Raw genomic sequence first — 21,620 nt, forward strand, 5'->3', positions numbered from 1 at the left:
GTGTTTGCTCTTGCTTCTCTAATTCTTTTAATTGCGATGTTAGAGTGTCAATTTTAGATCTTTCCTGCTTTCTCTTGTGGGCATTTAGTGCTATAAATTTCCCTCTACACACTGCTTTAAACGTGTCCCAGAGATTCTGGTATGTGGTATCTTTGTTCTCACTGGTTTCAAAGAACATCTTTATTTCTGCCTTCATATCGTTATGTACCCAGTAGTCATTCAGGAGCAGGTTGTTCAGTTTCCATGTAGTTGAGCGGTTTTGATTGAGTTTCTTAGTCCTGAGTTCTAGTTTGATTGCACTGTGGTCTGAGAGACAGTTTGTTACAATTTCTGTTCTTGTACATTTGCTGAGGAGTGCTTTACATCCAATTACGTGGTCAATTTTGGAGTAAGTACGATGTGGTGCTGAGAAGAATGTATATTCTATTGATTTGGGGTGGAGAGTTCTATAGATGTCTATTAGGTCTGCTTGCTGCAGAGATGAGTTCAATTCCTGGATATCCTTGTTAACTTTCTGTCCCGTTGATCTGTCTAATGTTGACAGTGGAGTGTTGAAGTCTCCCATTATTATTGTATGGGAGTCTAAGTCTCTTTGAAAGTCTCTAAGGACTTGCTTTATGAATCTGGGTGCTCCTGTATTGGGTGCATATATATTTAGGATAGTTAGCTCTTCCTGTTGAATTGATCCCTTTACCATTATGTAATGGCCTTCTTTGTCTCTTTTGATCTTTGATGGTTTAAAGTCTGTTTTATCAGAGACTAGTATTGCAACCCCTGCTTTTTTTTCTTCTCCATTTGCTTGGTACATCTTCCTCCATCCCTTTATTTTGAGCCTATGTATGTCTCTGCGTGTGAGATGGGTCTCCTGAATACAGCAGACTGATGGGTCTTGACTCTTTATCCAGTTTGCCAGTCTGCGTCTTTTAATTGGAGCATTTAGTCCATTTACATTTAAGGTTAATATTGTTATGTGTGAACTTGATCCTGCCATTATAATATTAACTGGTTATTTTGCTCGTTAGTTGATGTAGTTTCTTCCTAGCCTCGATGGTCTTTACATTTTGGCATGTTTTTGCAATGGCTGGTACCGGTTGTTCCTTTCCATGTTTAGTGCTTCCTTCAGGGTCTCTTGTAAGGCAGGCCTAGTGGTGACAAAATCTCTAAGCATTTGCTTATCTGTAAAGGATTTTATTTCTCCTTCACTTATGAAACTTAGTTTGGCTGGATATGAAATTCTGGGTTGAAAATTCTTTTCTTTAAGAATGTTGAATATTGGCCCCCACTCTCTTCTGGCTTGGAGAGTTTCTGCCGAGAGATCTGCTGTTAGTCTGATGGGCTTCCCTTTGTGGGTAACCCGACCTTTCTCTCTGGCTGCCCTTAAGATTTTTTCCTTCATTTCATCTTTGGTGAATCTGGCAATTATGTGTCTTGGAGTTGCTCTTCTCGAGGAGTATCTTTGTGGCGTTCTCTGTATTTCCTGGATTTGAATGTTGGCCTGCCCTACTAGGTTGGGGAAGTTGTCCTGGATGATATCCTGAAGAGTGTTTTCCAACTTGGTTCCATTTTCCCCCTCACTTTCAGGCACCCCAATCAGACATAGATTTGGTCTTTTTACATAATCCCATACTTCTTGCAGGCTTTGTTCATTTCTTTTTCTTCTTTTTTGTTTTGGTTTCTCTTCTCGCTTTATTTCATTCATTTGATCCTCAATCGCTGATACTCTTTCTTCCAGTTGATCGAGTCGGTTACTGAAGCTTGTGCATTTGTCACGTATTTCTCGTGTCATGGTTTTCATCTCTTTCATTTCGTTTATGATCTTCTCTGCATTAATTACTCTAGCCATCAATTCTTCCACTTTTTTTTCAAGATTTTTGGTTTCTTTGCACTGGGTACGTAATTCCTCCTTTAGCTCTGAGAAATTTGATGGACTGAAGCCTTCTTCTCTCATCTCGTCAAAGTCATTCTCCGTCCAGCTTTGATCCGTTGCTGGCGATGAGCTGTGCTCCTTTGCCGGGGGAGATGCGCTCTTATTTTTTTAATTTCCAGCTTTTCTGCCCTGCTTTTTCCCCATCTTTGTGGTTTTATCTGCCTCTGGTCTTTGATGATGGTGATGTACTGATGGGGTTTTGGTGTAGGTGTCCTTCCTGTTTGATAGTTTTCCTTCTAACAGTCAGGACCCTCAGCTGTAGGTCTGTTGGAGATTGCTTAAGGTCCACTCCAGACCCTGTTTGCCTGGGTATCAGCAGCAGAGGCTGCAGAAGATAGAATATTTCTGAACAGCGAGTGTACCTGTCTGATTCTTGCTTTGGAAGCTTCCTCTCAGGGCTGTACTCCACCCTGTGAGGTGTGGGGTGTCAGACTGCCCCTAGTGGGGGATGTCTCCCAGTTAGGCTACTCAGGGGTCAGGGACCCACTTGAGCAGGGAGTCTGTCCCTTCTCAGATCTCATCCTCCGTGTTGGGAGATCCACTGCTCTCTTCAAAGCTGTCAGACAGAGTCATTTGCGTCTGCAGAGGTTTCGGCTGCGTTTGTTATTGTTTACTGTGCCCTGTCCCCAGAGGTGGAGTCTACAGAGACAGGCAGGTTTCCTTGAGCTGCTGTGAGCTCCACCCAGTTCGAGCTTCCCAGCAGCTTTGTTTACCTACTTAAGCCTCAGCAGTGGCGGGCGCCCCTCCCCCAGCCTCGCTGCTGCCTTGCCAGTAGATCACAGACTGCTGTGCTAGCAATGAGGGAGGCTCCGTGGGTGTGGGACCCTCCCGGCCAGGTGTGGGATATAATCTCCTGGTGTGCCTGTTTGCTTAAAGCGCAGTATTAGGGTGAGAGTTACCCGATTTTCCAGGTGTTGTGTGTCTCAGTTCCCCTGGCTAGGAAAAGGGATTCCCTTCCCCCTTGTGCTTCCCAGGTGAGGCAATGCCTCACCCTGCTTCAGCTCTCGCTGGTCGGGCTGCAGCAGCTGACCAGCACCGATTGTCAGGCACTCCCCAGTGAGATGAACCCAGTACCTCAGTTGAAAATGCAGAAATCACCGGTCTTCTGTGTCGCTCGCGCTGGGAGTTGGAGACTGGAGCTGTTCCTATTCGGCCATCTTGCTCCGCCCCCCTGTATAAAGAATTTCAAAGAATGGGATGTTCTCCCTAAAGAGTATTTTGATATTTTGTATGCTTATGAAGAAAGTATAGTATTGAAAATTAAAGGCAGATAATTGATAACTGACGAATATCTCAGCTAATTTTTATGCATATTAATGTTGCATTTTTATAACTTATGTGTACATATAAATGCAGCTTCATTTTCAAATGAATGTTTCAAATAAGGAAGTCATATTAGGCAAACATTTAGCTTTTGTATTATTTATTTTAAAGATGAGTTATGCCAATTTTCAGTATATTAATGAAGATTTTAACATTCCATCAAGTTGAGTGTTTTCCTATTTTATTATACATGGTGTATGTAGTTAGCATATTGTGTCACTGAATTGTTTTAAAATTTAGCACATAAACCAAGCTTGTTTTATGGAAATTTCTTATTCATTAAGAAAACATGGCAGATTTTCTGCAAAAAACAAACTAAAGCATTTATAATACAGAATACTGATTTTCTTACACAAGAAAATATATTTTGCTTGCAGGAAATAATACTATAAATTCACTTTAATAAGAATATTCAAAATGTATTTATCTTTACGATATCTGGGCATCTTTGTTGCCTTTTATCTTCTGTCTTTCTTGAGATAAAATGAACATAATGTTTTTTAAAAAGGAACTACCTGTGAGTGTAATCAGATGTCAGATTTAACAGACAACGACTTCAAGTGAGCCATTATAAGTACACTGTAAGGACTAAAGAAATCACAATTAAGAAGTACAGGAAGGTATGATAACAATGTCTAATCAAATAGGGAATTAAAGAGATGGAAATTATTAAAAAAAGAACAAAAAGGAAATTCTGGAGTTGATAATACAGTAACTGAAATGAAAAATTCATTGGAAGGGCTCAACAATAGATTAGAATTGTCAGAAGAAAGAATTATCAAACTTGAAGACAGATTGATCATCATAATAAAAATAAAAATAATTAATGTAAATAGAATGTCAGAGAAATGTGAAAAAATATCAGGTGCAACAACATGCATGTAATGGGAGTGCTAGAAGGAAGAGAGATGGAGTAGAAATGAGAAGAAAACATATTTGAAGAAATAATAGTTGAAAACTTCCCAAATTTGATGAAAAGCCTTAATTTACATATCTAGGAAGCTCAACTTATTCAAAGTAGGATAAATGCAAATAAGTACCAAACAGACATCATAGTAAGAATGGTGAAATTCAAAATCCAGGAGAAAATCTCAAAATCAGCAAATAAAAAACGACTTATCACTTACCATGGAATTCAAATAAGATTAAAGTTAACTTCTCATCAGAAATGATAAATGCCAGTAAAATAACATTCAAAGTTCTCACAGAAAACCCATCAAACCAAGAATTTTACATCCACCAATGCTATCTTTCAAAAGTGAAGGTGAAATAAACACATTCTAGAAAAACAAAAAGTTACAGAATGTGTTGCTAGCTCACCTGTCATACAAAAAATACTGAAGGAAGTTTTTCAGGTTGACAGTATGTGACCTCAGATGATAATTTAAATTCACACAAACAAAAGGAGCACCAGTAACAGTAATTGTATAATTACAGTACAAGAGACTGTATAAATCCGTGTTTATTATTTTCTTAACTGATTTAAAAGGCAATTGTATAATATAATATGAATATAATATATCATTTGACCTATAACATGTTTGCTATAATAGCATAAAGGTGATAGGTGGGAACAAAGCTGTATTGAGCTAAGGAAATGACTCCAGATGGTAACCTGAATTCACATGAACAAAGGAAGAAAAACAGCTATGACAACAAGAAGGTTAAAATAACAAAAGTTATAAATACATAGTTTCTCTTCTTCTCTCAGATTCTTTGAAACTTAAAATTGCATAAAGTAATAACTATAGCAATGTATTTTTTGATTCATAAAACACACACATATATATGACATGAATAAAAATAATACCACAAAATAGAGGAAAGGGAATAAAGCTACATAGAAATAATGTTTATAAATATAACTGGAATTGTAAGTATAAATCTGAAGCTGATTTTGAAAGTTAAGATGTCTGTGCTAAGCCCTAGAGCAACCACTAAAAATATATAATAACAAAAACAAACAAACAAAAGTCTTCAAAAAAATATAATAAACATATAGCGTCTGGCTCCTGGTTAAAAGAATTTGTGATTTTTCAGGCCTGATTATAAGCAATTATAAAGGTTTTACTTGGCAGACCTCATGGGAGAAAGCTGCTTTTCTCACACCAAACTCGTGCAATCAATACATTGCAGTCTCTGAGGGGAGGTGCTGTCAAGGAACCAGGACCCCCTGGCCAGTCGTGCTCTTACACATAGCTGCAATCTTTGCCTCCATTTAGAGACTTATTTATCTGGTCCCTTTGGCAGAGGCCTTCCTCAGGCACCTTTGCTGAAATCTCCTTTGTGGAGGGGAGAGGGAATGAATCTTGAAGGTACTTTTTCTTCATTTCACGTAAGTACATAGTACCTTTCCACTGCTAGCCCTTCTCTCTTTCCCAGACCATAAAACTGCAGGAGCATTTTGTTCAGGGACTTTCATTAGTATGACAACATCCATATCTGTACTCATTAATCTTCCCCTCAACTGGTGCTTTTCAATGGGCAAAAATAGAACAGAATGGAGTTAGTATTTTATCCAGGTTAGTTTTTTGCTTATCTTATTGTAGTAGGTGATTAAAGCCTTGACTGTCCCTTTCATTTTGGCCTGTTGGCTTAAGCAGCTACTCCGATTGCTGATAGTTCATGTCTTTCTCCAGCTCAACTGAGCTCCAAACCAACTGGTATAATGAGCCAAGTAGTAAATTAACCACAATGACGTTCTGGAAAAACAAAAAGCCTGAAGATCCCACATTGTCCTTGTCTTAGTTTGTTTTGTGCTGCTATAACAGAATACCATAGACTAGGTAATTTATGTAAAAATAGAGATTTCTTTCTTTTCTGTTTTTCTTTTTTCTTTCTTTTTTTTTTTTTTTTTGGAGATGGAGTCTTGATCTGTAGAGATTTTTTTCTTTCTTTTCTTTTTTTTCTTTCTTTTTCTTTCTTTTTTTTTTTTTTTTGGAGATGAAGTCTTGATCTGTAGTGCAGTGCCACAATTGCTGCTCCCTGCAGCCTCCACCTCCTGGGTTCAAGCAATTCTCCTGTCTCAGCCTCTGGAGTAGATGGGATTAAAGGCACCCCACAGACACCTGGTTGATTTTCGTATTTTTAGTAGAGATGGGGTTTCATCATGTTGACCAGGCTTGTCTTGAACTCCTAACCTCAAGTGATCCACCCACCTCAGCCTCCAAAAGTTCTAGGATTACAGGTGTGAGCCACTGAGTGGCCAAATTTATTTCTTATAGTTCTCAAGTCTGGGAAGTCCAGGATCAAGGGGCCACATCTGGTGAGAAACTTCTTGCTGCATTATAACATACTGGAAGGTATCACATGGCAAGAGAGAGCAACAGATGAAACTTGCAGCCTCAAACCCCTTTATAATTAGCATTAATCCATTCATGAGTGCTCCACCCTCATAACCTAAACACATTCCATTAGGCACCACCTCCCAACACTGTTGCACTGGGGATTAAGTTCTCAACACATGCTTTTTGGGGGACACATTCAAATGATAGCATTCTGTCCTTGGCCTCCAAATTTATGTCCTTCTCGCAAGCAAAATACATTCATCCTGTTCCAATAGAACCAAAGTCTTGACTCATTCTAGCACCAACTCAAAAGTTCGAAGTCCAGAGTCTCATTAAATCAGAGATGGGTGAGACTTAAGGCACAATTCTTCCTGAGGCAAAATCCCTTTCAGCTGTTAGCCTGTGAAATTAAACAAGTTATCTACTCTAAAATACAATGGTGGGTCAGGCCTAGGATAAATATTCCCATTCCAAAAGAAAAGAAAAGGTGAGGGAAGAGGTAACTGGCACCAAGTAAGTTCAAACTCCAAGAGATAAAATAATGTTATATCTGAAGACACTAGAATAATCTCCTTTGACTCTATATCCTGCATCCTCAGCATACTGGGTGCGAGTTGAGCTCCCAAGGCCTCAGACAACTCTGCCCCTATGGTTTTGCTGTGCTCAGCCCACACAGCAACTCTCACTATTTGGAGTCATGCCTGCAGCTTTCTCAGGCTGGAGTTGCAAATTGGTGGTGCTATAGTTCTGGGGCCTCAGAGGCTGCCCCACTCCCACAGGTCTACTAGGCATTGCCCTAGTGGAGACTCTTTGCAGTGGCCTCACACCTATGGTTACCCTAGGCATTGCCCTACTGGGGACTCTCTGTAGTGGTTCCACCCTTGTGACAAGTCTCTGCCTGGGACACCAGGGTGTCTGCAGCATTCTTTGAAATCTAGTAAGGCTGCTGTGGCCACACAGCTCTTATATTCTGTGCATCTACAGAATTAGCACCACATTAACACCACCACCATTTGCAGCTCATACCTTTTGGAGCAGAAAGTCAAGCCACACCTGGACGCACTTAAGCCATGGCTGAAGAGGTCAAGGGGTGCTGCATAGGAATTAGGGGAGCAGAGTTCCAAGGTGATGCAGAGCAATGAATGCCAACGTCCCACAATCACCTCTCTGGCAACCTTGCCCTCAAGGTTAGTCTAGCTTGCCTTAAAGATCTATGAAACGTCTTTGGGAGTCATTCCCTCATTGTCTTGATGAATAGAACCTGGCTTCCTTCTATTTTTATTAATATCTTTAGAAAACAGTTGCTTGGCCATACTGTTAGTGTTCTCTCCCGAACATATTTTTTTAAATTCTTTACATGGCCTGGCTGAGAGTTTTCTGAATCTTTTCATTCTGCTTCTCTTTTAATCATAAATTCCACCTTTAAGTCATTTCTCTCTTTTTTTCTAATTTTACTGTAACTGGCCAAAATAAGCCATGAAGCACCTTGAACATGCTGTTGCTTAGATATTTCTTCTGTTAGATAATCCAGTTTATTGTTCTTAAATTCTGCATTCCACAAAGTCCCAGGACACAGATGCAATTCTCTCAAGTTCTTGGCAAATATGTAACAAGGATGGCCTTTACTCCAGATTTCAATACCTTGTTCCTCACTTCCATCTGAGACTTCATCAGAATGACCTTTACTGCTTATATTTCTACCAAAATTCTGATCACAGCTACTTAAATAATCTCTAAGAAGTTCCAACTTTCTCTACATATCTTGTCTTCTGAGTCCTCACCAAAATCACCCTTAACACTTCTTTCATGGCAATACCGGCTTTTTCTGGCTTGCACCCTCAAATTCGTCAAGCCTCTGCCCATTACCCAGTTCCAAAGCCACTCCCGCATTTTCATGTCTTTGTTATAGCAAAACCCCTCCTCTCAGTACCAATTTTCTGTCTTAGTTTGTATTGTGCTGCCAAAACAGAATACCAAAGACTGGGTAATTCATAAAGAACAGATTTATTTCTCAGAGTTCTAGAGGCTGGAAAGTCCAAGATCAAGAGACCACATCTAGTGAGGGGTTTTTTGCTGTGTCCTAACAGGGCAGAAGGCACCATGTGCAGGAGAGATCAACAAATCAAACTCACAGCCTCAAGCCCTTTTATAGCCAACATTAATCCATTCATGAAGGTGGAGCCCTCATGACCAAAACACCTCCCATTAGGCCTCACCTCTCAACACTGTTGCATCAGGGATTAAATTCTAACATGTGTTCTTGGGGGGATCACATTCAAACCAAAGATGTCCTGTTGGGAGATTTTAGAAGAGTTTGCAAGGCATATCAAGAGGAAATGGTGGATTGTTGTCAAGAATTTGAGAGTACCATGGGGTACTTTACTAGCAATGTGTATGAGTCTTGGGCAGTGCTAGAGGAAGCTATTGGACATTTTTAGAAGGTTTTAGCAGGTTTTTATATAAACTTTTCAGTTCCAAGGTGACTTTTAGTCTCTTTAGTCCCTGACACCTCAGCTGAACTGGACTGGTTGGTCAGACAAGGGATACAACAGGGAAATTCAAAGAAAAGCTAGGGAAGCAGTATCCTAGCCACTGCTTAGAGATTTCTGATAATGGGACTAGAAGTGTGGGTGGGGACTCCCCCACATGCTAAGTAACTCTACATATATCCTTCGTACCAATAAACACTCTGCGGTGCAGCAAGTTGTTGAAACTTCAAGAGAAAAATATAGTACCCTCCTAGATAGTTTTGCCCAGCATACCTGAAGAGACCATAGAAACTTAATTACATCCTCTCCAGAGGTACTATTGCTAAAGTTAATAAGGTAGTGTCATGGTGTGGGGTGTGTTACTACAAGCTCCTTTCTTTAGAGTGTCCTAACAGCAGCCATTGCCAGGATAACACAATGCAATCAGCAAGAGCAACAGCAGCTGTAGCCATGTGGGTGCCATCCCCCTCCAGGGAAGCCCAGGCTCTGGTTGAACAGGCAAGCCTTGCATACCTTTAGAAGTCCTGGCCAGCAAACAGTTGTCCACTCCAGTCCATAGTTCCACCCACTCTCTGCTCCCTCTCTCCCTGGAAAACTTATGGCCAAATCAAGGCAGGTGGCCCCACTTGGCTCTGTACATTGGCAGCCCCTGTGACTGATGCAGGTTTTGCTCCCTCCACCCTTCCTCATAAGCCTGGGGATAGATAAAAAGGCTCAACAGTTTTTGCCCAGACCGCTCAGCTTTAAAAAACAAACAAGACTAGGGATTAAGCCGATGTCTCTCTATCCGCAGTGAGGCTGGGAGTCCCTATGCCAAGGTTAAGATTCAGTTAAAAAGTGAAAAAGTTAAACTTCTTGACCGTCTAGATATTGTTTCATAGGTGACTATGGTCCTCACACTTGACACCTGAGAGAAAAGTAGATATGCCCTTCCAGTTTGAAGCTTAAAGCTACTACCACAAAGCTTGACTATAGGTAGGTACCAGTGGGCTCCTACAAATCTCTATTTTTATGGACTGCACTACTGAATGTGTTAATGAAATTGATATATCTATTGTGTGTATATATGTGTGTGTGTGTATACACACACGCATATACACACACACACATACCTCTGCTAGCATTCACCTCTAGGTTCTTATGGGAATTGCTACTTTAGTGAAAATAGAAAACTGTAAACCTATCTGATTCATGAGTTATAGGTAATGGCATGGTCATTTGATCAGGCTACTAAGAAGCCTCACACTGGCATATAAAACAAGCTCCCCAGTGGGGCCAAGGCATTTAGAGAAAAGTTAGTTCTGCTCCTAATAAGCATTTTGTTCCTTATGTTGATATTCAAAAGAAAGGCCTCTATGCTGATAAGGGAAACACAATCAATGAGCAGACTGTGCTTGTCAGCTAAGTGCAGGGACTAAAATGTCCTCTGCTCCAGAGCAAGTAGATGTTTGAGAGATCAAGAGGATGACCCATAGGAATTCCAACACTATCCCAGACTTGACCTACACAGATAGATTGCCACTGTCATTAGAAATGATGAAGCAGAATGGAAAATCTCTCCTACCTGCTAAACCTTGCCCAAGGTTTACCATTATCCAGGGACAGATACCCCAAGCCAATCAGACAGGAAATTCTCAACAGTTTCATCACACTGGGGCTTTGGGCCCATCTAGAGGGTTTCACTGGGTTCTGAGGACAGATGAAACTTAATTTGCAGTTTGTCTTAGCCATCCAAGTCTATTCCACTGACTTAGGCTAGACTATCCTGGACCTGGAAAACCACACTTGAAACAGGTTTCCTAAACACATTGCATCTAACAATGGCTTCAGATTTGTGACCAAAGCTACAGTTTTGTGTCCACCAGTGAACACAATCATAGGTATATGATAGACTCTCTGTGCTTCATATCATTCCCCAAGCCATAGGGTGGTTCAGTGATTTAGAGGACAGGCTTAAGCAGCTGGCAAGATGGGACAAGATGCCCCCAGCTTAGACTACATATCTCAGGGAAGCAGTTTGTGTTCTCAGAGCAGCAATTATTTAAAGGGCACTTCTCATTTGTGTTATGCATTTGATCAGGCTGCCTGCCCACTTTTTTCAATTGTACACCCTTCTTTAACACTATTGACACTTGAGTCTCTGTGGTAGATCCTACAAAGGCCTCCCATCCCCTTCTACCCTATTGTAATAACCAAAAGGGGAAATCAAAATGGCTATCAAATAACAAGGAATGAGAGGCTATATAACCCATTTTAAAATCTTTTAAAATATCAGAATTTTGTGCTACACAAATCTTTTTAAATTGGTTATCTATCTTTAGTTTTAATTTTTAATATTTGTGGGTACATAGTAGGTGTATATGATTATGGGATACATGAGGCATGCAATGTGAAATAAGCATATCATGGAGAATGAGGTATCCATCTTCTCAAGCATTTATCCTTTGAGTTACAAACAATCCAATTACAATTATTTGAGTTATTTTAAAATATACAACTAAGTTTCTATTGACTATTATCACCCTATTGTGCTATCAAATAGCAGGTCTTATTTATTCTTTCTAATTTCTTTTACCCATTAGCCATCCCCACCTCCCCAAAAATCCCCCACTATCTTTCCCAGCCTCTGGTAATCATTTTTCTACTCTCTATGTCCGAGTTCAATTGTTTTGATTTTTAGCTCCCACAAATAAGTGAGAACATGCAATTTTTTTGTCTTTCTGTGCCTGGCATATTTCACTTAACATAATGTCTTCCATATCCATCCATGTTGTTGCAAATGACTGTATCTCATTCTTTTTATAGTTGAATAGTACTGCCTTGTGTATAGGTACCAGATTGTCTTTATCCATTCATCTGTTGATAGGCACTTAGGTTGCTTCCAAATCTTAGCTCTTGTAAACAGTGCTGCAACAAACACAGGAGTGCAGATATATCTTTGATACACTGATTTCTTTTCTTTTGGATATATACCCAGCAGTGGGATTCCTGGATCATGTGGTAGCTCTATTTTTAGTTTTTTGAGGGACCTCTAAACTGTTCTCCATAGTGGTTGCACTAATTTACATTCCCTCCAACAGTGTACATATATTCTTATCTATTCTAATAGAGTTCACCTACAGTAGATTACAGAAAAATATACAAATGTACATCTTTCCAAATGAAATTTACATCGACTAACATTTGAGAATATTTAAAAAACAAATATGCAGTATGCAGGAAAGCAAAGCACAAAAATGGCATTCAAATGGGTAATAAAAATTTATTAATTCCAAAAAACTATGAAGTGCCCCAACTAAAGAGAATACATAATGAAATGCTAATTTAATACAGATCAAACAGGTAACAAGGTTATAAAATATAGGGAAAAGAAAACTTACTGGCAGTATCTGTTGAAATGACAATTGTAAAGTAACAGAAAAGTAACTTCAACTCCACTTAGGGCACAAAACAGATATGAAAATGCAAGTTCATTTTCATCTCTTATTATAAAATCCTGTTTGACTATGGGTCAAATTGCTTGTGGCAAAAATAGAATTTTTAATAAGCTGCAGATGTCCTGTACATTAAAAAAAATACAATAGTTTCACAAGTTCCAAAGAGTTCTGTTTGTAGTCTCCTGCTGTATGTATTCAATCTGAGATGGATTTTTGTAATCATTGATTGTTGTTGGACACTGAAGAAGAAAAGCAAGATGGGGTACAAAACACAAAATTTCCATTGTATTGACAATATTTTTATGTTAGTCCAAAAGGGCCCTACCTTCTCTCTTCCTTAAATGATTTGACAAGGCTTTGTGTTTAATCTGGTGACAGCAAGTCGTGTAAGTGAAATCTGTCTCTGACATGAAGTCAAATATCTTCATTCGGTTTTACAAGATTCTCCAGAAATGAAATCAATTTAAATTGTTCATTGGTATTTTTATCTATAAACCACAATTATATAGGGATTCCACTAGAAAGCTAATATGCAAAGGCTTATGGTGGGTTATTCATTATTTTAGTTTATGAAAGATCTCTTTCAAGGATATTTAATTCCTTTATATAGTTTCCTTGTCCACAAACAAAATATTCTCAGAAGGGCTGGTGCCTGACTAGTTACCTAGTCCACCTTTTCAGGTCTAATATATTCAGTAATTTGTCTGCATATACCTTCCTAGAAGCAGTAGAAACACTGATACTGCTGAGAAATCCATTTCAGAAATTATTTGAAGCATGATCTTAATCTCATATAAACCTGATAAAATCTTAGAATGAGCTGGAAAAATAAGTGATACATCTTCTTACACATTCAGATTGACTGTAGTGTACTAGTGTTTCATTCAGGTCTAAAAATAGGCAGAATTCTGGAGTGTAGCTTTCCTATTTAGATTTTTTCTTTTTTTTTTTTTTCTTTTTGAAATTCTTTTAACTTGTTTCCTTCTTTAAAAAATTTTATTTTAGGTTTGGAGGTACATGTGAAGGTTTGTTACATGGATAAGCATGTGTCACAAGGGTTCCTTGTACATATTATATCACCCAGGTACTAAGCTCGGTACCCAATAGTTATCTTTTCTGCATTTCTCCCTCCTCCCACCTTACCCCTCAAGTAGACCCCAGTGGCTGTTGTTTCCTTCTTTGTGTACATAAGTTCTTATCAATTAGTTTCCACTTATAAGTGAGAACGTGCAGTATTTAGTTTTCTGTTCCTGCATTATTTTGCTAAGGATGATACTCACCAGCTCTATTCATGTTACTGCAAAAGACATTATCTCCTACAGCTCGAGTCTCCAACTCCCAGCGCAAGCGACACAGAAGACAGGTGATTTCTGCATTTTCAACTGAGGTACTGGGTTCATCTCACTGGGGAGTGCCTGACAATCGGTGCTGGTCAGCTGCTGCAGCCCGACCAGCTAGAGCTGAAGCAGGGCGAGGCATTGCCTCACCTGGGAAATGCAAGGGGGAAGGGAATCCCTTTTCCTAGCCAGGGGAACTGAGACACACAACACCTGGAAAATCGGGTAACCCCCACCCTAATACTGCGCTTTAAGCAAACAGGCACACCAGGAGATTATATCCCACACCTGGCCGGGAGGGTCCCACGCCCACGGAGCCTCCCTCATTGCTAGCACAGCAGTCTGCGATCTAACTGCAAGGCAGCAGCGAGGCTGGGGGAGGGGCGCCCGCCATTGCTGAGGCTTAAGTAGGTAAACAAAGCTGCTGGGAAGCTCAAACTAGGTGGAGCTCACAGCGGCTCAAGGAAACCTGCCTGTCTCTGTAGACTCCACCTCTGGGGACAGGGCACAGCTAAACAACAACAACAACAACAACAACAAAGCAGCAGAAACCTCTGCAGACGCAAATGACTCTGTCTGACAGCTTTGAAGAGAGCAGTGGATCTCCCAACACGGAGGTTGAGATCTGAGAAGGGACAGACTGCCAGCACAAGTGGGTCCCTGACCCCTGAGTAGCCTAACTGGGAGACATGCCCCACTAGGGGCAGTCTGACACCCCACACCTCACAGGGTGGAGTACACCCATGAGACGAAGCCTCCAAAGTAAGAATCAGACAGGTACACTCGCTGTTCAGAAATATTCTACCTTCTGCAGCCTCTGCTGCTGATACCCAGGCAAACAGGGTCTGGAGTGGACCACAAGCAATCTCCAACAGACCTACAGCTGAGGGTCCTGACTGTTAGAAGGAAAACTATCAAACAAGGACACCTACACCAAAACCCCATCAGTATGTCACCATCATCAAAGACCAAAGATGGGGAAAAAGCAGGGCAGAAAAGCTGGAAATTCAAAAAATAAGAGCGCCGCTCCCCCTACAAAGGAGCGCAGCTCATCGCCAGCAACGGATCAAAGCTGGACGGAGAATGACTTTGACGAGATGAGAGAAGAAGGCTTCAGTCCATCAAACTTCTCAGAGCTAAAGGAGGAATTATGTACCCAGCGCAAAGAAACTAAAAATCTTGAAAAAAGAGTGGAAGAATTGATAGCTAGAGTAATTAATGCAGAGAAGGTTATAAACGAAATGAAAGAGATGAAAACCATGACACGAGAAATACGTGACAAATGCACAAGCTTCAGTAACCGACTCAATCAACTGGAAGAGAGTATCAGCAATTGAGGATCAAATAAATGAAATGAAGCGAGAAGAGAAACCAAAAGAAAAAAGAACAAAAGGAAATGAACAAAGCCTGCAAGAAGTATGGGATTATGTAAAAAGACCAAATCTATGTCTGATTGGGGTGCCTGAAAGTGAGGGGGAAAATGGAACCAAGTTGGAAAACACTCTTCAGGATATCATCCAGGACAACTTCCCCAACCTAGTAGGGCAGGCCAACATTCAAATCCAGGAAATACAGAGAATGCCACAAAGATACTCCTCGAGAAGAGCAACTCCAAGACATATAATTGCCAGATTCACCAAAGTTGAAATGAAGGAAAAAATCTTAAGGGCAGCCAGAGAGAAAGGTTGGGTTACCCACAAAGGGAAGCCCATCAGACTAACAGCAGATCTCTCGGCAGAAACTCTCCAAGCCAGAAGAGAGTGGGGGCCAATATTCAACATTCTTAAAGAAAAGAATTTTCAACCCAGAATTTCATATCCAGCCAAACTAAGTTTCATAAGTGAAGGAGAAATAAAATCCTTTACAGATAAGCAAATGCTTAGAGATTTTGTCACCACCAGGCCTGCCTTACAAGAGACCCTGAAGGAAGCACTAAACATGGAAAGGAACAACCGGTACCAGCCATTGCAAAAACATGCCAAAATGTAAAGACCATCGAGGCTAGGAAGAAACTGCATCAACTAACAAGCAAAATAACCAGTTAATATTATAATGGCAGGATCAAGTTCACACATAACAATATTAACCTTAAATGTAAATGGACTAAATGCTCCAATTAAAAGACACAGACTGGCAAACTGGATAAAGAGTCAAGACCCATCAGTCTGCTGTATTCAGGAGACCCATCTCACATGCAGAGACATACATAGACTCAAAATAAAGGGATGGAGGAAGATCTACCAAGCAAATGGAGAACAAAAAAAAGCAGGGGTTGCAATACTAGTCTCTGATAAAACAGACTTTAAACCATCAAAGATCAAAGAGGCAAAGAAGGCCATTACATAATGGTAAAGGGATCAATTCAACAGGAAGAGCTAACTATCCTAAATATATATGCACCCAATACAGGAGCACCCAGATTCATAAAGCAAGTCCTTAGAGACTTACAAAGAGACTTAGACTCCCACACAATAATAATGGGAGACTTCAACACTCCACTCTCAACATTAGACAGATCAACGAGACACAAAGTTAACAAGGATATCCAGAAATTGAACTCATCTCTGCAGCAAGCAGACCTAATAGACATCTATAGAACTCTCCACCCCAAATCAACAGAATATACATTCTTCTCAGCACCATATCACACTTATTCCAAAATTGACTACATAATTGGAAGTAAAGCACTCCTCAGCAAATGTACAAGAACAGAAATTATAACAAACTGTCTCTCAGACCACAGTGCAGTCAAACTAGAACTCAGGACTAAGAAAATCAATCAAAACTGCTCAACTATATGGAAACTGAACAACCTGCTCCTGAATGACTACTGGGTACATAACGAAATGAAGGCAGAAATAAAGATGTTCTTTGAAACCAATGAGAACAAAGATCCAACATATCAGAATCTCTGGGACACATTTAAAGCAGTGTGTAGAGGGAAATTTATAGCACTAAATGCCCACAAGAGAAAGCAGGAAAGATCTAAAATTGACACTCTAACATCACAATTAAAAGAACTAGAGAAGCAAGAGCAAACACATTCAAAAGCTAGCAGAAGGCAAGAAATAACTGAGATCAGAGCAGAACTGAAGGAGATGGAGACACAAAAAACCCTCCAAAAAATCAATGCATCCAGGAGTTGGTTTTTGAAAAGATCAACAAAATTGATAGACCGCTAGCAAGACTAATAAAGAAGAAAAGAGAGAAGAATCAAATCGACGCAATTAAAAATGATAAAGGGGATATCACCACTGACCCCACAGAAATACAAACTACCATCAGAGAATACTGTAAACACCTCTACGCAAATAAACTAGAAAATCTAGGAGAAATGGATAATTTCCTGGACACTTACCCTCTTCCAAGACTAAACCAGGAAGAAGTTGAATCCCTGAATAGACCAATAGCAGGCTCTGAAATTGAGGCAATAATTAATAGCCTACCAACCAAGAAAAGTCCAGGACCAGATGGATTCACAGCTGAATTCTACCAGAGGTACAAGGAGGAGCTGGTACCATTCCTTCTGAAACTATTCCAATCAATAGAAAAAGAGGGAATCCTCCCTAACTCATTTTATGAGGCCAACATCATCCTGATACCAAAGCCTGGCAGAGACACAACAAAAAAAGAGAATTTTAGACCAATATCCCTGATGAACATCGATGCAAAAATTCTCAATAAAATACTGGCAAACCGGATTCAGCAGCACATCAAAAAGCTTATCCACCATGATCAAGTGGGCTTCATCCCTGGGATGCAAGGCTGGTTCAACATTCGCAAATCAATAAACATAATCCAGCATATAAACAGAACCAAAGACAAGAACCACATGATTATCTCAATAGATGCAGAAAAGGCTTTTGACAAAATTCAACAGCCCTTCATGCTACAAACGCTCAATAAATTCAGTATTGATGGAACGTACCTCAAAATAATAAGAGCTATTTATGACAAACCCACAGCCAATATCATACTGAATGGGCAAAAACTGGAAAAATTCCCTTTGAAAACTGGCACAAGACAGGGATGCCCTCTCTCACCACTCCTATTCAACATAGTGTTGGAAGTTCTGGCTAGGGCAATCAGGCAAGAGAAAGAAATCAAGGGTATTCAGTTAGGAAAAGAAGAAATCAAATTGTCCCTCTTTGCACATGACATGATTGTATATTTAGAAAACACCATTGTCTCAGCCCAAAATCTCCTTTAGCTGATAAGCAACTTCAGCAAAGTCTCAGGATACAAAATTAATGTGCAAAAATCACAAGCATTCTTATACACCAGTAACAGACAAACAGAGAGCCAAATCAGGAATGAACTTCCATTCACAATTGCTTCAAAGAGAATCAAATACCTAGGAATCCAACTTACAAGGGATGTAAAGGACCTCTTCAAGGAGAACTACAAACCACTGCTCAGTGAAATCAAAGAGGACACAAACAAATGGAAGAACATACCATGCTCATGGATAGGAAGAATCAATATCGTGAAAGTGGCCATAGTGCCCAAGGTAATTTATAGATTCAATGCCATCCCCATCAAGCTACCAATGAGTTTCTTCACAGAATTGGAAAAAACTGCTTTAAAGTTCATATGGAACCAAAAAAGAGCCCGCATCTCCAAGACAATCCTAAGTCAAAAGAACAAAGCTGGAGGCATCACGCTACCTGACTTCAAACTATACTACAAGGCTACAGTAACCAAAACAGCATGGTACTGGTACCAAAACAGAGATATAGACCAATGGAACCGAACAGAGTCCTCAGAAATAATACCACACATCTACAGCCATCTGATCTTTGACAAACCTGAGAGAAACAAGAAATGGGGAAAGGATTCCCTATTTAATAAATGGTGCTGGGAAAATTGGCTAGCCATAAGTAGAAAGCTGAAACTGGATCCTTTCCTTACTCCTTATAGGAAAATTAATTCAAGATGGATTAGAGACTTAAATGTTAGACCTAATACCATAAAAATCCTAGAGGAAAACCTAGGTAGTACCATTCGGGACATAGGCATGGGCAAAGACTTCATGTCTAAAACACCAAAAGCATCAGCAGCAAAAGCCAAAATTGACAAATGGGATCTCATTAAACTAAAGAGCTTCTGCACAGCAAAAGAAACTACCATCAGAGTGAACAGGCAACCTACAGAATGGGAGAAAAATTTTGCAATCTACTCATCTGACGAAGAGCTAATATCCAGAACCTACAAGGAACTCAAACAAATTTACAAGAAAAAAACAAACAACCCCATGAAAAAGTGGGCAAAGGATATGAACAGACATTTCTCAAAAGAAGACATTCATACAGCCAACAGACACATGAAAAAATGCTCATCATCACTGGCCATCAGAGAAATGCAAATTAAAACCACAATGAGATACCATCTCACACCAGTTAGAATGGCGATCATTAAAAAGTCAGGAAACAACAGGTGCTGGAGAGGATGTGGAGAAATAGGAACACTTTTACACTGTTGGTGGGATTGTAAACTAGTTCAACCATTATGGAAAACAGTATGGCGATTCCTCAAGGATCTAGAACTAGATGTACCATATGACCCAGCCATCCCATTACTGGGTATATACCTAAAGGATTATAAATTATGCTGCTATAAAGACACATGCACACGTATGTTTATTGCAGCACTATTCACAATAGCAAAGACTTGGAATCAACCCAAATGTCCATCAGTGACAGATTGGATTAAGAAAATGTGGCACATATACACCATGGAATACTATGCAGCCATAAACAAGGATGAGTTTGTGTCCTTTGTAGGGACATGGATGCAGCTGGAAACCATCATTCTTAGCAAAGTATCACAAGAACAGAAAACCAAACACCGCATGTTCTCACTCAGAGGTGGGAACTGAACAATGAGATCACTTGGACTCAGGAAGGGGAACATCACACACCGGGGCCTATCATGGGGAGGGGGGAGGGGGGAGGGATTGCATTGGGAGTTATACCTGATGTAAATGACGAGTTGATGGGTGCAGCACACCAACATGGCACAAGTATACATATGTAACAAACCTGCACGTTATGCACATGTACCCTACAACTTAAAGTATAATAATGATAAATAAATTTAAAAAAAAAAAAAAGATAAAGTATTGTGGAGACCAAAGTTCTTATTTGTACAAGAAACCTTCAGGTAGTAGGCTTCAGAGACAATATGTTGTAAAATGTTTCTTATCAGGTTTAAAGTCTTTGTTGATTGTTAATGCCAGAGAGGTATAATGAGGCATGTCTGACCCCCACTTCCCATCATGGCCCGAACCAATCTTTTAGGTTAAATTTTAAGAGTGCCCTGGCTGAGGAGGAAGTCCATTCAGATGGTTGGGTGGGACCTTAGAATTTTATTTCTGGTTTACCATGAAGTAAAATTTAGTAGGCTGCCCATCTATTTTAGTTCCAGCAACACCATGATCAACTTGTCAATGCTAAAGGTAACTGTGAGTCAGATAATTCTTATTACTCTTTAAGCTCTAATACCTAGTAGGGTAACCATACCCACTTTGTCTGTGACAAATACTTGTTGCCACTTAACTCCTTTCGCACTAAGAACACAATATCCCCTTTCAAGTCAGGAAGCCCAATTTGATGGTGGCAGTTCCCTCTCTCATTTATGTCCTTACAGACAGTATACATCACAGAGCACTTCAGTGATGCTGGTGCTCCCCTTATGAATGTGTTTCTGACACAAAATTGTATTTAATGTTTGCTATTAGATATCTCAGCTCTGACTGGACGTGATGGCTCACGCCTGTAATCTCAGCACTTTGGGAGGCTGAGGTGGGCGGATCACCTGAGGTCAGGAGTTTGAGACCAGCCTGACCAACATGGGGAAACCCCGTCTCTACTAAAAATGCAAAATTAGCCAGGTATGGTGGTGCATGCCTATAATCCCAGCTTCTTGCAAGGCTGAGGCAGGAGAATCACTTCAACATGGGAGGAGGAAGTTGCAGTGAGCCGAGATTGCACCATTGCACTCCAGCCTGGGCAACAAGAACTAAACTCCGTCTCAAATAAATAAATAAATAAATAAATAAATAAATCTAAGCTCCATTACTATGTAAACCAAAAATAAAATATTAAGGCCCCCAGCCATCTCAATGGACTTCCTTCTTGGCCAGGGCACTCTAAAATTTAACCTGAAAGTCTGGCTCAGACCTTGATGGGAAGTGGGGGTCAGACATGCCTCATTATACCCTCCAGCATTAACATCAACACAGAATTTATCTGATAAGAAACATTTAAAATCTATTCTCTCTGAAACCTGCTACCTGGAGGATTCATCTGCATGATAAAACTTTGGCATCCAAAACCCCTTATTATACTCTAGACATTCCTTTCTATTGATAGTAACTTTTTCAACCAGTTGCCAATCAGAAAATTTAAAAATCTACCTGTAACCTGAAAGCCCACTCCCACCCCCAAATACTTCGCGTTGTTCTGCCTTTCTGGACCAAACCAATGTATATCTTAAATGTATTTGATGGATGTCTCATGTCTCCCTAAAATGTAACCAAGCTGCCCCTCACCTTGGCACATGTTCTCAGCATCTCCTGAGAGTTGTGTCATGGGCCATAGTCACTGATATTTGGCTCAGAATAACTATCTTCAAATGTTTTACAGAGTTTGACTCTTTTTGTTGACAGCTATAAGAGATAACAGTTTTTTATAGAGCAGTCATAAATGTGGTTTGGTCCTCTACCCAAAACTTGATATTTGAATTTACTATCCTGAAGTCATCATTTTCTTTTTCAAGTTCTCAGGGATATATAGAAGCAGACAAGCAACCCTGTTATA

The sequence above is a fragment of the Macaca mulatta genome, chromosome X (genome assembly GCF_049350105.2).
Source record: "Macaca mulatta isolate MMU2019108-1 chromosome X, T2T-MMU8v2.0, whole genome shotgun sequence".
Classification (NCBI taxonomy): Eukaryota; Metazoa; Chordata; class Mammalia; order Primates; family Cercopithecidae; genus Macaca; species Macaca mulatta.